General features: G+C 40.1%; 1 protein-coding gene across 3 annotated transcripts in view; it reads right to left on the bottom strand.

Annotated features, from left to right (window-relative positions):
• Positions 1-15,413, bottom strand: part of LOC146662925 (LLGL scribble cell polarity complex component 2-like) — a 50,067-nt gene extending 34,654 nt beyond the window's left edge. For all 3 annotated transcript variants that reach the window (XM_085415501.1, XM_085415503.1, XM_085415502.1), the window contains exon 1: positions 15,115-15,413. The gene's annotated coding sequence lies outside the window, so the exon portion shown is untranslated. The remainder of the gene's footprint in view (positions 1-15,114) is intronic.
• Positions 15,414-16,473: the final 1,060 nt, after the last annotated feature.

Raw genomic sequence — 16,473 nt, 5'->3', positions numbered from 1 at the left:
TTCCCAGTATATCCATCAAGCCATCTAAGTTAGGGAGTGCAGCCATGCAAAAACACGCCTATATCCCACAACAGGAAACTCACACTGCTTAACCAAGCAGAGCTGCTCCATAGCTCGTGGCTCTTAAACACAAAGCTAACATACTGCTTAGTTCAAGATGAGTAGCTGCAAATCCATGTCATCCAAAATATTCCACTCGAGATCTTTTGCAATGGCAGCTATGCCAGCACTTGCTCAAGACAGGAACAAGTCTTCATGAATGATATCTGATCAAGTCACAAACTACAGGTACAAACAGTAATACTCATCCTGTCAACACAGGGGAAGCAGGAGCTGTATGAGAGCTGCTGCTAGGAACTGCTTTCACATGTGAACACACCTATCTCACACAAAGAAACACGTCATAAGACACCAAATCAACTGAACACACAGGACCTCACCTCGCAGTGATCTTCAGCTGGCAATCACTGAACTATTCTCAGTTACGATGACCGGGATGAGTGATTACTAAAAGGTCCACTGCTAGTTAGGGGGCTGTGGGGTGTTATGTCTTTGCTCTGAAGGGGAAAGGGAGGTATAAAGGGTGCATGAAATAGAAACCACAGATGTTTTACTGAAACCTGGAGAAAAAAAAGAACTTTTTCTGGTGAATATGCATGAAGCAAAACATAATTTTTTTGTATTTAAACAGCAGAAAGAGACGGAGGCAAGAGGAGTACAGCACTACAGCAAACATAGCAGAGGTACCTCTCTTTACCCTCTTTAGTTTAGCAAACATTAGATTGCTAGACAGACAGATTGTTAGCTCTGGCTGCCAGGATATCACGTCTCCCACCACCTCACTCATTCCTTCCTATAATGAAAAACCAAAGATTAAGAGGAGGGTGGTCGAGTGCACAAAGTTTACATTAACTAAACTCTGATTCTAAGTGATAGTAGTTTCAGACCTGAGCCATTAAATGACAGGGACTTCATACAAAGGTGTTTAAGGTCCAAGTGGTTATATATATAAAACCAATTCCAAGGGGATTAATAATGTGGTATAGTTCTCAAAGATAAATGAGGGCAACTGCTAAAGACAAATGATACTACAGATCAGAATTATCTGATAATTTGCCTAGTATTTTATTTGATTTAGGGACATTGTGGTACGATACATCACCACTTTTACTCCTGTCTGCAGAAAACAAAGCCTGTAGAGATACACTTGCATGCTACTGTGAAAAAAATATAGCATGCCAATCAAGAATGATTAAAAAGAAACATCTTAAATAGTCAGTTGATCACAAAAAAGGTTCAGTTTACAAAGAAAAAGAAAACTCTACAGGTGGGTGAATAATTAGATTTTATAGATTTTAACTTTAAAAAAAAAAAAAAGACAAAATCCTAATTAAAGGAAAACGAGCAACTTGAAATAAAACAGTTTTCTTTTGTTGCCATGATGCTCATGTTTTGTCTTGTTATAAATCATCAAGGACACATCTTACCCTTTGGGTGTTGCATTTTTACTTCAGAGTTTAGTCCATTTTGAATGGTAAAATGGTAAATGGCCTGTATTTGTATAGCGCTTTACTTAGTCCCTAAGGACCCCAAAGCGCTTTACACTACATTCAGTCATCCACCCATTCACACACACATTCACACATTTTGCATCAAAATGATGGAAAAAAAATAGCCTACAGTTCACACGATCTGCATAGTTATGAAAAGCTTCAACAGGTGAACCTGTAACTACCCCCATTTCTGGCAGCACACACCAAAGGTGTCAGATAGTTAATATTTTGCTCCCACTTAGGTCTCTAGCTGCCACCTAGGCCTTTTGTTTTACTGTCAATAACACCCATACATCCTTCTAGGTGACCCTCATCTCTCATCTACCTGAAAAAGCAGGTGTCTGTTGAGTTAATAAAAAAAAAAAAAATTAAAATAAAAAATTCTATAGTAACTGAATAACTGTGAATAACTGTGAATAATAACGGTGCCATCTATGCCTCCTCCAGCCTATACTCACCTGCACACTGTACCACTGTGGAGAGACACACAGCTCCTCCCCCTGACTAACGCTTCAGAGGCCAGTAAATTTCCCATTTCAACAACGGTGAAGTACTAAATAACTGGTCAGCGCTCACATTAACATTAGCCTTTTAACTATTAGGAGTTACCCAATAGCCACATAAGTCCCTTTTCCATTAGTACCTACTCGGATCAACTTGCCACAGACTGCCATGATCCGACTCAGATCGACTGGTTTTCCACTACAATCTGGTTCTACCTAACATGCGTGGTTGTCGTCATAGCAATGCATCCGTGCATCCTGCGACGTCATTTAAATGCAACATGAAAGCTACAGAAAAGGTGGACGGTGAAACAAGAATATACCTGGTGATATGGCTTTTCAACAGACTCAAAAGCCAGACATTCTGCTGCCATGATCAGGAAATTCAGGACCAAATCAGAAACAAAGTAATTTTCAGTCTGGAAAAGGTTATGAATCCATTTTGAAACTGTGGGACTCAGCAAACCACATTGAAAGCCATTATGCACAAATAGCAAAAACATGGAACAATGGTAAACCTTCCCAGAAGTGGCTGGCCACCAAGAGCACGCAGACAACTCATCCAAGGGGTCACAAAAGACCCCAGAACAACATCCAAAGAACTGCAGGCCTCGATTAAGGTCAGTGCTCATGACTTTGCCATAAAAAGGGTTATTAGGGTTAGGGCCATGTAGGTTTGGATCTCTTTCCCCTCTTAATAAACACCTTCATTTAGAAACTGTATTTTGTGTTTACTTGTGTGATCTTTGTCAAATATTTATTTGATATTTGTTTGATCTGAAACATTTAAGTGTGACAAATACAATGCCCGGAAGTGGGCAAACAATTTTCCACACAACCACTATACCTATGGTATCAACTTCAAAATCCTAGGCGATTTCCTTCTCAAGTTGTTGCATTACCAAGTGTGGATTATTAATCAAAGAGCAGCCGAATCAGACAGGACTCAGATCTGAGGATGTTAAGAGCTGCAGGCAGATGTGGACAAGAAAATAAACTATTCCACCTTTACAATAATTTATTAAAATGTGTTTCTTATTTAGTTTTAGTCAGTTTTAAAATGCAGGCAGTGAATGGTTCAATCTTTCACAGCAAGATCTCTCATTTCTTTTTTTTCTTTTTTTAAGCATAACTAGCACTTTGGGCAAAGTTCATTTCTAACTTTTCCATAATGTTCTTCCTCTACAGTAAGGAAATTAGGGATGCTGCGATTTATTAAGTAATTTGAACAATTAGAGTATAAATAATCCTTAACACAAATTCTTTGCTTCGATGCTTCAGTTAATGCATGGCTCTGTAGCATGCCATTGTCATGCGAGTGCTTCACCCACATTTGCGACTAAAAACATCCTCCCACAGAAGTGTATTTGGGAGCAGCGTGTGAATAAAAAGTATGATAACATTAAGCCCAAGCAGCCCCCAGTTTTAAAGAAAAACACGGATGACACAACAGCAGCAGTGAAGATGATGCCATCATAGTTTCACGTGGAGCTAGAGTCTGCCTACACACACTTGACAAAGAACAAAGAGGCGGAGCCAGTGTCAAGGTGAGCTCAGATTGAGTGAAAAAACAAAACAAAACGTGTTTCTAGTGGAGGATTCTAAGGCAGGTTCTGAAGCCACTGCACTCCTGCCCAATTAGTCCAGACTCATAATCTAGAAATTAACTTAGGCCAAAACAGAGACCTATAAGCAAAAAGTTGTTCAGTCTGCAGAAAACACATGAATCCACATACCATGGCTGGATGGACTGGATGAGAGTGCTTCAAAATACGCCTTGGGAATTTTTCGGTTAAGATTTGAGTATGAAAGTGATGCCAGTGATAAATTAGTACATCCACCGGTGCACAATACAAATACTTAAACAGCTACAATGAAGCAAAATTCACTTTCAAAAAGTCATCATTTACATTTACATCATTGCAAACATTTGTGACTTTATTAGTAATTTACACATCTGAATTCAAATCGCTTAACTCTGATTAGATTTAATCGACAATCATCTTAAGTTAATTCATTTGACTAAAGTATAAAGTGTAAAAGTTTATCGTGCTTTTACTGGTGAGTTGCTCCATAAGGTTCACAAAGGCTCCCATTTCCCCTGACATCACATGTGAAATGTGGCCATATCTCTTCTCGTCTCTTCCTCGCAGTCTTAATTCAGTCCATATAAACAAACAGTACACATAGTACTGCGCTCTGGGGTCCTTAGGGACTAGAAAAGTGCTATACAAATACAGGCCATTTACCATTTACAAGCAGAAGAACTGGTTATAAAATAACCAATGAATTAAGCAAAAACAAAAAACAGCAACAACAAAACAAAAGTGTGTATGAAACATACAACTGAAATAAATACACACAAGACCAGGAGAGAGTACAGAACTAAACTAAGCAGTGTCACAAGAAAATAATCTATTTAAATCGTATGGGTTACATATGTGGGTTATATGTAGGGCTGCCACGATTTGTCGACTAGTCACGATTACGTCGACTATCAAAATCGTCGACGACTGATTTAATAGTCGACGCGTCGTTTGAAGCTTTGTAAGATCACAAAAGACGCAGGAATAAGTGGCAGGATTTAAGAGTGTAATAACGAACTGAAACAGAAGATGGCAGCACTGCATGTACAAGGATGTCAGCTACCGTTAAACCCCGAAGAAGAAGAAGAAGCAGCTGTGTCCCAGAATTCATAGCGCAGCCCAGCTCAGTTTCCAACAATGGCGGCAGCTAGTTAGTTTTAATGTTATTCTTATTATTCTTTCTGGGTCACAAAATAAACGTTTAACATATTTTCAGGCGAGAATGTAGCTGTGTAAACCTCAAATATCTGCTCAGTTTATCAGGACACCACATATTTTCAAAAGCGCTCCGACGTTTTCGGAGACGTCTGTTACCCACTAGCTCGTTAGCGAGCCGGGGGCTAGGCTCACTAGCGCCGTGAGAACACCGGACTCCCCGCAAATCGTTTTCAAACCCACCGCCGTCTTTCGCTACTCAGGTTAAATATATATGAGTCACTTAGATAACTTAAAATGTTATTGTTTGGCTTTTTTTAGTATTTTATTTGTTCCTGAGTAAATCAGTTTGTCTGAGATTAAAGTTATAGTTTTTACACAGCTGAATAAACATCAAGCAGACAGCTGATTATCAGAAGTGTGAGATGCTCCAGAATATACTCCAGTGTCCTGTTATATTTTAGATAGCAAGGAGTTTATTAAGCTTCACCGAAACAATCTGCAAATTTCATTAAAATTTAATAAACTATCATCTTGTCTTTATTTTTAGTTAGCACAGACCTTAAACACTTAAAGCTGTAAGCTAATGATAGTTATATAAGAGCAGATGCTGCTGGTGCAATAAGCTGTAGTTTTACGTCCAATGGATGATGATCTGATTAGTCGACTAATCGTAAAAATAATCGGTGACTAGTCGACTATCAAAATGATCGTTTGTGGCAGCCCTAGTTATATGTTACGTTACTTTTTTCTCCCTGTTCCAACACACAGTGGTGTTTTATGTAGCTTATCTGCGTAGCCAATTTAATTAAAAACTTACAGATAACTTCTTATTTCATAGTGTAATCTTCACATGCTTCATCTGAAGCACACTGTGTGTATTCACTCACTAATTATATTCACAGTATTCACTTATTGTGTCTTAAGGGATTCGCTAGCAGCATGGCCTCTTCACCTGTCCCTCCTGCACTTTCCTGCTCTTTGTGTCAGATGTTTAGTTACTCTTTGGCCTCCTTTAGCAGTAATGATACTTGTAATAACTGCAGCCTATTTGTAGCTCTGGAGGCCTGAATTAGAGACTCTGCTTCAATTCACTGACTGCTCTGCCCTGTAGCCAGAGCAGGTGAAGGTAGCGTAGGCCCCAATAGCGCTCCCCTGGCTGATTGTCCTGAGGAGCTGCGAAAACAGGATGGCTGGGTGATGGTCTTAAACAAAAGCCCCCAGTATACCACCAAAACCCCATCCCCGTTGAGACTGTGTCAGCTCCCAAACCGACAACCCCCCCGAAAAAAAACAAACAAACTAAAAACCAGCAAAAATGACTTAAACATAAAAAACATCAAAGAGAGAACAATACAGCATCCATATCTGCACCAAGAGCAAAACAGTGAAATGTGGATTATTAAACATTAGGTCTCTCTCTTCCTAGTCTCTGTTAGTAAATGAATTAATAATTGATCAAGAAATCAATTTACTCTGCCTTACAGAAACCTGGTTACAGCAGGATGATTATGCTTAAATGAGTCAACACCCCCGAGTCACTCTAACTATCAGAAACCTTGAAGCACAGGAAGAGGGGGTGCGGTAGCAGCAATCTTCCATGCTAGCTTATTAATCAACCAAAGACCCAGACAGAGCTTTAATCCAGTCGAAAGCCTGATTCTCAGCCTTGTCCACCCCAGCTGCAAAACTTAACAACCAGTCCTATTTCTGATTTTGTGCTCAGCTCAGATAAAATAATGATTGGGGGTGATTATAACATCCATGTAGTAGCTAAAAATGACATCCTCAACACAGCATTTAATCTGTTATTAGACTCAATTGGCAAATTTTAAAATGTAAAACAACCACTTTAATTACACTCTAGTTCTTGTTTTAACATATGGCATAGAAACGGAGCATTTAACAGTATTCCATGAGCACCCTGCTGTCTGATCATTTCCTAATGACACTTAAATTTACAATAATGAATTACACAGCAGTAGAGAATAGTATCATCACAGTAGGTGTCTTTCTGAAAGTGCTGTAACTAAGTTTATGTGTATCCTTTAACATTCATCCACTGCTATCTTCTTTTATGCCTTGTGCCAACACAGCAGTGCTGTTTAAATAAATTGATTTGGATAAGCAGCCATATGTTCTGGACACTCAGATTAAGAGAGGAGAGAAGCAATCAACTGATCATCACCTGAGTTGGGTCAGGTAGTGAGGGACGAAGCTGGACAGACATGCCACATCCAAATATATAGCGAGGATGAGCTGGGAATGCCTAGCAGAGGCCCTGGTCCACGAGCTTTTCAACTCTCACCTCTGACAGAGGTTCGACAGCCTTCCGAGGGAGACTGGGGACAATGTTCAGCACCTCTATTGCTGAGGTTGCAGCAAGGTGGTTGGTGCCTGTTGTGGTGGAACCAGCTGGTGGACACCAAAGCTGAAGGAGTCCTATCAGGCTGAAAGTAGAATGTTCTCAAGTAGGGCTGGGCCATATCATACCGTTCACAGTAATACTGGTATAATGTTGGGCAATGATAAGAAAATGAAATATCGTGATAGAACATGGGTAAAACGTGCATGCACAGTGCCTTTGTTTTCATACGCACATGGCGGCAAAAGCATGGCGGCAACAGAGAATGAGAAGGGTGAAAGCGGATCGTTGAATGAAACAGATGAACCAGAACTGGTTTGTAAAAGTGCAACTTCAGTGGTGTGGAACTGGTTTAGCTTTCGTCCGTCAGATACACAACAAAGCACAATTTTTGGTAGCGCATGCTAGCGGGCTGTCGTTATTACCGTGTTTTTTTGGAAAATACGGCACACTTAAAATCAATCCTTTGATTTTTCTGAAAATCGTCAGTGCCCCTTATAATCCCGTGTGCCTTATGTATGAACTCTGGTTGTGTTTACTTTGCTAAGCTACGAACCCGCACCGCTTGATGGATTGTCGGCGCATTACGGCTATCGTAGCAAGGAGCCTCGCGGAGTGATACGTACTGTGCTTCAACATAATATTACCGTATTGTGTGTGTATAACCTCTTTAAGTTTTGTGGATATTATACATGGTTATGCTGAGGATATGTCGGCCAGTTTCCACTGGAAATGCCTTTTGGTTAAACTGTCAGCAAGGAATTTGCATTTGCACTGTTACATTTTTATATAACTTGTATTTATATAACTAATGCACATAAAAAAACAGCTGCTTGTTTAAGTGAAAATACATTGATGGGTTGGTTTTTTTTGCAAAAATAAAGTTGTGGAGTTGCCCAAAGTGTTTTGTCTATTGTCAATTATATCGTCAGTTATATCGTTATCGCAAATTTTCAAATTTATATCGTGATAAATATTTTTGGTCATATCTCCCTGCTCTATTATCAAGCTTGGTTAGGCTGTGGGAGTGCAAGGTACAAGGAGTTCGGCGAAACCATGGAAAAAGACTTTTGGACTGCCTCAAAGTGATTCTGGCAGATACAACTTATACAGATATGCAAGGTTGCTCTCAAGAATTGCATTTGTCTCATGTGGTAGTGATGTATAGGTTTATGAGTGCATGTGTATTACTGTGTGTATGTTGTACGTATTCAATATGCTGATGGCTTGTGAAGAGAAAATGTTTCAGCGCCTGTATTTGCTAAAGAAGGTGTCTATACATTTCCTCAGTTTTTGTCCTCGTGCATTAGTTTTTATTTCGTTATCTCATCAGAGAAAAAGGTTGTTGATGAAAACTATCATGAAAATAATTATTCAACACAACACTGCATGCTACAAAGGTGAGTGTTTGATTCTGTACTCTGTTCAAAGCTCTATTTCTATCTAGAAGAATAAGGCAGATATCATATAAAAAAAAAATAAAATAAAAATAAATGACATGATGTTGCAATTTAGCTACAGTGAATTGTCTCCAGCTGTTGTGTACGCTTTAATGACTCAACAATTGTGTTTTGTTTCAAGTACATTTCAATGCAAAACAGTTTTACTTCAGTAAAAGATTACTTTTATAGAATGTGTTAGGGCTGGGCGATATATCGAGTTTTTTAAAAAACATGGATATATTTTCATACGAGATATAAGATGTGACAATATCGTTTATATCGATATAGTCTATGTTACGTTATAATTATACTTGTGGAGCCGCAAGTTTGCCTCTCTTTCGTCCACTTTTGTCTCTATGCAACGTTACTCAGCCTCGCCTCTCCTTCACTGAACACAACTCCCCCTCCCTCATAGCTTCACCTGCAGGCAGCGACAAGATGAACACGGAAAATCTCTGTTAATGAGTTACCGCGGACCACCCCGTGCGTGGGGGTGAACAGCGTCAACGTGTTAGCGAGCTAACCGCGCTAACGACAGGGGCTGCATGGCCTAAAATCCTTTCATTTTCTCAAAAATCGACAGCGCGCCTTATGTATGAATTCTGGTTGTGCTTACTGACCGCCAACTGATTTTATGTGGTACACGCCGCTCAGCAATCTTTCAAAAAATGTTTTAGTAAAACTTTAGACTTAGAGACTTAGAGCTTTTTATTGTCATTGTGCAGTTTCTTGCACAGCGAAATTGGGTAAGCTTTGGTAAGCTACGGAGCTGCACCGCTTGATGGAATGTCGGAGCATTACGGCTACCGTAGTCTGGAGCCTCGCGGAGTGATATGTACTGTGCTTCAACGTAATATTACCGTATTGTGTGTATAAGGACCATAAATGGCACCTCTTAAGAGACATGGTTACAAAGAGGATTTCAAACTCAAGGCTGTCAGTCACGCAGTAGAACTTGGGAATAGAGCAGCTGTGAAATCTGTCTTTGTTATTATGCTCATCGTCTTTTAGTTTACATTTTGACTGCTCAATTGTGAGCTTTTTGTTATGCACAAAAACAACATTGTTTTCTTTTATTTATGGAGCATTATTATTTAATAAATGCTGATAATTTATTTTTGAGTAATTTCTTCATGTACATCTATGCTGTATATTAATAAAAGTGCCTGTGTGACATCTGGGACACAGCTTTGACTAAACTCTCTTTTTGTGCTTACCTTATGGCTTGTGTGTTAATAGACCTCTCTGCATGGAATCATACTTGTTATTAATCTCTGGCTCTCATCCACAGCATGTCTTTTGTCCTGTCTTCCTTCTCTCACCCCAACTGGTCGACGTAGATGGCCGCCCCTCCCTGACCCCGGTTCTGCTGGAGGTTTCTTCCTGTTAATAGGAGTTTTTCCTTCCCACTGTTGCCAAAGTGCTTGCTCATAGGGGGTCATATGATTGTTGGATTTTTCTCTGTATGCATTATTGTAGGGTCTACCTTACAATTATAAAGTCCCTTGAGGTGACTGTTGTTTTGATTTGGTGCTGTATAAATGAAACTAATTTGATCAACTACTTTTAATTAAATGTAGAATTTAGGATAGGATAGTTCCTCACCTGTAAAAAACTGATCATTTTCATTTGATCAGAGACTGTGATCACCCACCTCAGGTGAACCATGTGAGCTCTCAAGTTGTGTGACCTGTTCAATCATGATGATTCGCGGCATAAAACGCGTACAATTTTCATTTCTGTTTTCCTTTAGATTTCTTCAGCTTCGTAATAATGTAATAAACGTGTCAGTATTTTCACTGCTACACATCAAACAGCCGTTGTTAGCTAATTCGGAAACGTCATTTTCAAAATTGTAAACAAATGTTTTAATACAACGCTTATGTTTCTGCCAAAGTGTAACTCTGTTTAACGCAGTAACCTGAACCTTTCCATCGTAGATGCTGCAACGTCACTGCTTTGAACCTGACCAATCACATTAGGACTCCTGTTCCTTTGAGCTTTGTCCTCCACACTCGGTTTGAGCATGCAGAATTGAGCTTCAAGAACAGTTACCTGCAAGAGCCTGAATCTGCTGCATCACTTGCAAATCAGGCAACCTCGTGTACATGTGCGTATTATTCACCATCAGCTGATCTTAAGCTTGAAATCTAAACACAGTGATTCTGTTCTGAAGTTAGGGGTGGGCGGTATAAACGGCATAAACGATATAAATTGGGCCAATGGTTGAGATTTTGACTATACCGCTCTAGTGCATGTTGATGGTGTCATCAAGCGATAGCTGTTTTGGTCGAAAGAATTGCAGCGGCTGAAAAAATATCATTTGCAAATTATGCCGGGCGACAGTAATAGCAAAGACACAAAGCACTTTTGGAATATGGGGAAAGCCAAAAACTGCGCTTCCTCCACTTCCGTGCCATTGATTCATTAATGCTGAATTCTCTCGCAGCTGCTCTATTCGTTAACTTTTATTGAGTGGAAAACTGTTAGCGTTCGTCCTTCAGCTTCACTGTCCTAATGTTATGCTAACGTAGCTGTTTTGCTAGCAATCACGTAGCACATCATTATATACCAGGGCTGCCCAATCCCAGTCCTCGAGAGCTACTATCCTGCAGCTTTTAGATGCATCCCTACTCCAACACAGCTGAATCAAATGGTTTGATTACCTCTTCAGCATGCCATCGTGTTTGGCAAAGGCCTGATAACAAGCCATTCATTTGATTCGGGTGTGTGGGAACAAGGATGCATCGAAAAGCTGCAGGACGGTAGCTCTCGAGGACCGGGATTGGGCACCCCTGTTATATACCAACTAGTTCTACTTCAGTAACCCTACAAACGTCACTGCTGTTTAGTTTTCTCTCTTCATTTATGTTGGAAGTGATAGCAGAACTGTACGTTTGAATTTTTTCAGATATCTCTCTGCCAGAACATGCTATATCATGTTTAGGTGGAAACTAGCGAGTTACTTCCTGCTAACTTCTAACGCCGTTGAATTTAATGAATCCTGTTTTCATGGATGCCTGGATGTTAAACTTAATTGTTGCACCTGGTAAAGCAGCAACGCTGATCATGTTATTAAAAATGAAAGAATTTAGACAGCTTTTAACTGTCAGTGATGCCGCAGTGTTTGTTTGACTTTGGGACCTGCAGCAGACGGAGTTTTGGACCCAGATTACTCCACAAGGCTCCTGACTACGGCAGCCGTAATGCTCCGACAATCCATCAAGCGGTTCATAGCTTACCAAAGCCGTACTAAAACATTTTTGGATTTCTGCGTGCCGTGTACCACATAAAATCGGTTCGAGGTGAGTAAGCACAACCAGAATTCATACATAAGGCACACTGTCGATTTTCGAGAAAATTAAAGGATTTTAAGTGTGCCTTATAGTGTGTAAAATACGTTATACAGAAGAAAAGAATATATCGAGATATATATCGTTACCGCACGTGCTTCAAATTATACAGTGATATGGATTTTAGGCCATATCGCCCAGACCCATCTGAAGTGTTAAAACATTTGGTACCTGAGAAACCAGGAGCTCATCAGCTGTAGTATATACACCTCAACTTTTTAAAAACATATAGTGTTACAAATATTTAATGATTCAATTCAATTTTATTTATATAGCGCCAAATCACAACAAAAGTCGCCTCAAGGCGCTTCATAGATACAGAGAAAAACCCAACAATCATATGACCCCCTATGAGCAGCACTTTGGCGACAGTGGGAAGGAAAAACTCACTTTTAACAGGAAGACAATGACAGCTCAATAGTTCTTGGCAGAAAAAGAAACAAAGCACTACAGATGGGAACCTCATCCAACACACACTTCGACCCGCAAACAGTGTCGTTACATTACCACAATTGTTTGTGGTTTCAAAAAAGTAAATTGTTAGAATTTAAATTGGTTGTAGGTCTTTTCTTTTATCCAAGAGAGAAAGGTATTGGATGAGCACACATACGCACTGCTTTATGAAAACTAATATCAAAATCTTCACATCTAGAGTTGCTTTGTTTCAATCTAGAACACTATAAACAATCATTTCCATGAAGTACCAGTGATGTCATAAGCTCTGACTTCATGTTTACCCAAACAATGATCGTGATGAGGATCTACTGACAAACTTCCTTGAGGCTAAGTGTGCAGAGCCTTTCATTCTCAGGGTTAGGCTATCCTCTGGAACAATGTTTACAGTGTCAAGTTTTCAGTTATGTTCTAATAGTGTCTATCGAGCTGGCAAACACGAAACATGAGGTTTTACATTTGGATATCCTATGCTTTTCCATTAGCAAACCAAAGAACAGCTTCGTTCAGTGCATTGCCCTAATCAATTTAGCAAGCTGACTGTCTGAGCCAAGCAACGTCTTCGTCTTTGGGTTAGGGTTACCTGTAAAAGGTTAGTAAAAATTAACCTCCCCATTCAAAAGTTTAAAAATTCGAAGCCTTTGATGGCAAAGCTTTGTCCATTGTTTCCTTATATTTGCATTGTGTGAACAACTAAAACCAAAATTCCTGGTAATGTTCAGGACTGTTCCTTTAGAAGAGGTGAACACCCTCCAGCTTGCCTCACTTTTGGGAGGGGCCATTTATTTTGCCTCTATAATAGTTTCAGGTGGACTTTGCAATGCAGGTGGAATAACACCAAGCCTGAGAACAAAGGCTTTTGTTTGACTAGTCCTGGGCTCATGCAGGTGGAAGTACACAGCCTGTGCTTCATTTGGCAGTAACCTGTCCAGACTGTACAGTGTGAATGCTGAACAATGGCTGTTCTAATAAAACAGATTCCGATTCTTTTTTCTTTTCTTGCACCATTTAATAGAACAACTTTTTTGCATATGGGTGGTTCCATTTTGGTGATAACAAGCCAAGTTACTCAATGAAATTCAATGTTGTTCAGTGATTAAGGCCCCAAGCATGCACCTGTTGCTAACTGGAAAGCTGACATTGCACAGAGAAAGCCAGCGGTTTGGACCCATTTCACACCATCTATGCCAACAGCTTTTCATTGCAAACATTTGTGACTTCATGATAAACTGTGAGCACGTGAGTTGAACTTCTTTCCTGTTATGTTTCTGTAACACTTTTATTTTGAATACAAGTGACAAAATATATCGTTACCATTTTTAATATCTTCACATTGTGACACTTCACATGTGATGCATATATGTATGATTAAGTGCACCTACAAGAGAAAGACAAAAAGAGACCATATGACAGCAGAGTGCAGTAAACACTGAGCCGAAATGAGGCAAGAGCAAAGGAAATAATGGAAATTGATTTTTCATGTCTGTCGGTCAAGATGGCATTTATCATTTCACTAAAATACCTTTTGGTAACACCTCACCTCACTCACACACACTCTCACACATTTAGGCAGACCAGAGCAATATAGTAATATGGCTGATGTTCCTTATTAAGTAGTCAGAAATTTTAAATAAATCTTTAGTGTGTAAACTGATGGGGAAAACCCTGCTTCATTCATTTTGTTTTACAAAGTCTGATGTTGTCTTACACATCATTACTAGTTTGTTCCTCATAGTGAGGAATACTTCATATGAATTTGAGCTGATTAGACGAAGCAATCACAGTACATACGCATTGTAGTTCAGGACTTCAGCTCAGCTCTGACTCGGTGGATACAATGTCAGCAGTTTTATAAATACGAATTATCGTGAAACCAGCCAAACAGGTGAAACCGCCTTCCTCGTACTCCCCCTCCCCAAACACAGTACTTACTCACTCTTGAAACCAGACCGTTGACTCAAAGGGCTTACTAACATACTGACTGCTGAGACACACCTTAGTCAGGTTAGATGTCGCCGTCATTATGCAACATTAGCTGCAACTAGTACTCACCTGGCTGCACATGCAGGTTAGCAAGAAATTCCCCAGTTTCTCTAATACTGCTGACATCTTGCGGGAAACTGCTAATCCATTTCTACCCAATTTTCTTCCGTGTGGACTTGTCTTAATAACTGAATGGCTTCAGGCTGCTGCAATTAGGTTTACTGTAGCTTTAAGAGTGAAAACAAGCTAACCGATGGCGAAAACTACCAATTACATACAAAAGCTGACTGGTGTGGTTATAGTCATTCTTTAAAATTTAATAAAGAAGGCAAGTTACTGATGTGAGACGGTCATTTCAATCAGTCCACCTTGTATTACATTTTTAAAACTCGACGACTTGCCGAAAGTTAAAGCGTCTGTCATCGCAAGACTCCATTCTTGCGATTGTAATCGGTATGAAAATTTTGAGAAAAATATACACAAAACAGATTTGAGGCAACGCTCATATGCCTGTTTTGCTTGGTTTACTTCAGATGGTTAGAAAGCTAACCATAGAAAAACTGGCAAATGACATTCTGGCTCTACACACAACTTGAGCTAGCTTCAGCTGAAGTGTGTACATACTGAAGAGTAAACAGCATGGAATAAACTGTTAGCCGGACGGTTCACAACAACTACGGGCACAAGGTCTGAGAGCGTGCGGTCCGACTTCCTAACCCACCTGATTCCAAACGGCCGTTGCTCAGCAGAGGTGCACCGTTTACAGCCGTTGAAAGAAATTCCAAATCCGACCAGTTCCCGGTGTATTAGTTACAAAGAGGTATCTCTCCCCTTCCAGAGTCGAGGAAGACGTAGACACGCCGTGAATAAGTATTCCCGGAATCCAGGCGACAGGCTTCTTGTTGAGCAACTATCACATCTAAAGATCTATAAGGAACTAAAACTGGGTTGGCTGGTTTTTGTTTTCCACCGCTGCGGTGGTTAGCCTCAGTATTTCCTGCTAGGCTAAACCTCACTGCTGTGCTAACTCCGCCCTCATGACACATTCAAGCACACCTCGTAAACGTGTGCAGACGTCCGGTCAGTGGTTTGCTTTGAAATTTGGTTGAAAACGACGAACCAAGAGCGGCATATCTAGCCGCATGTAGGCTGGTAATTGATAAAGTTCCTGGGGAAAATCTGGTGATGTTAGAAGAGACAGCATCTATCCCACTTTGGAAGGACTAACATTCATTTCTAGAAACTGGCTAAACCCTTCAAAACGTGACTATCGACGAAGCAGAGTTTGTTATTTTTTTTATCCATCTACCACCTGATCTTTACTTTGAGTTTCTATCGGATCTGTGCATATGTACATGGTGAAAATTATATCATCAACACTATTATTAGACTCAACTGGCTTCTCTCAAAATGTAAATGAGCCACTTTAATCACACTCTTGTAGTGACATGTGGAATAGGATTACAAATTTAACTGTAATCCTTTAAAACTCCTGTTTGTCTGATTGTTTCCTAACTAGAAAACACCACTGAGTGGAAACAAACTGTGGATAGCAATACTATCAGACAAATACCACTGTTAAAAATTACACAAAGACTTTTACACAGCACTGAATGTTTTACCATAAACACTGTTCAGATATATCAGCCATATCAGCCTGTCAGTTTTTGCATTTACCATACCAATGAAGAAGACTCAGAACAGAATTAAGAGGTTCTAGATCTTAATTCTCAATGAGGAGAGAGACCTCTTTGTAACTAATACACTGGAAACTGGTCAGATTTGGATGGTGTTTTTAGGGAAGGTGTTCTTTGGGTCATACTCAGCATTTGGTGGCGATCGTGGCTCAAGAGTTGGGAGTTCGCCTTGTAATAGGAAAGTTGCCAGTTCGAGCCCCGGCTCGGACAGTCTCTGTCGTTGTGTCCTTGGGCAAGACACTTCACCCGTTGCCTACTGGTGGTGGTCAGAGGGCCTGGTGGCAGCCTCGCCTCTGTCAGTGCGCCCCAGGGTGGCTGTGGCTACAATGTAGCTTGCCATCACCTGTGTGTGAATGGGTGGATGACTGGATGTGTAAAGCGCT

The sequence above is a fragment of the Rhamphochromis longiceps genome, linkage group LG8 (assembly GCF_057381845.1).
Source record: "Rhamphochromis longiceps isolate RC_006_pf linkage group LG8, R_longiceps_female_GT1.1, whole genome shotgun sequence".
Taxonomy (NCBI): Eukaryota; Metazoa; Chordata; class Actinopteri; order Cichliformes; family Cichlidae; genus Rhamphochromis; species Rhamphochromis longiceps.
The sequence above is the reverse complement of the archived record's forward strand: the minus strand, read 5'-3'. Positions and strand labels throughout refer to the sequence as shown.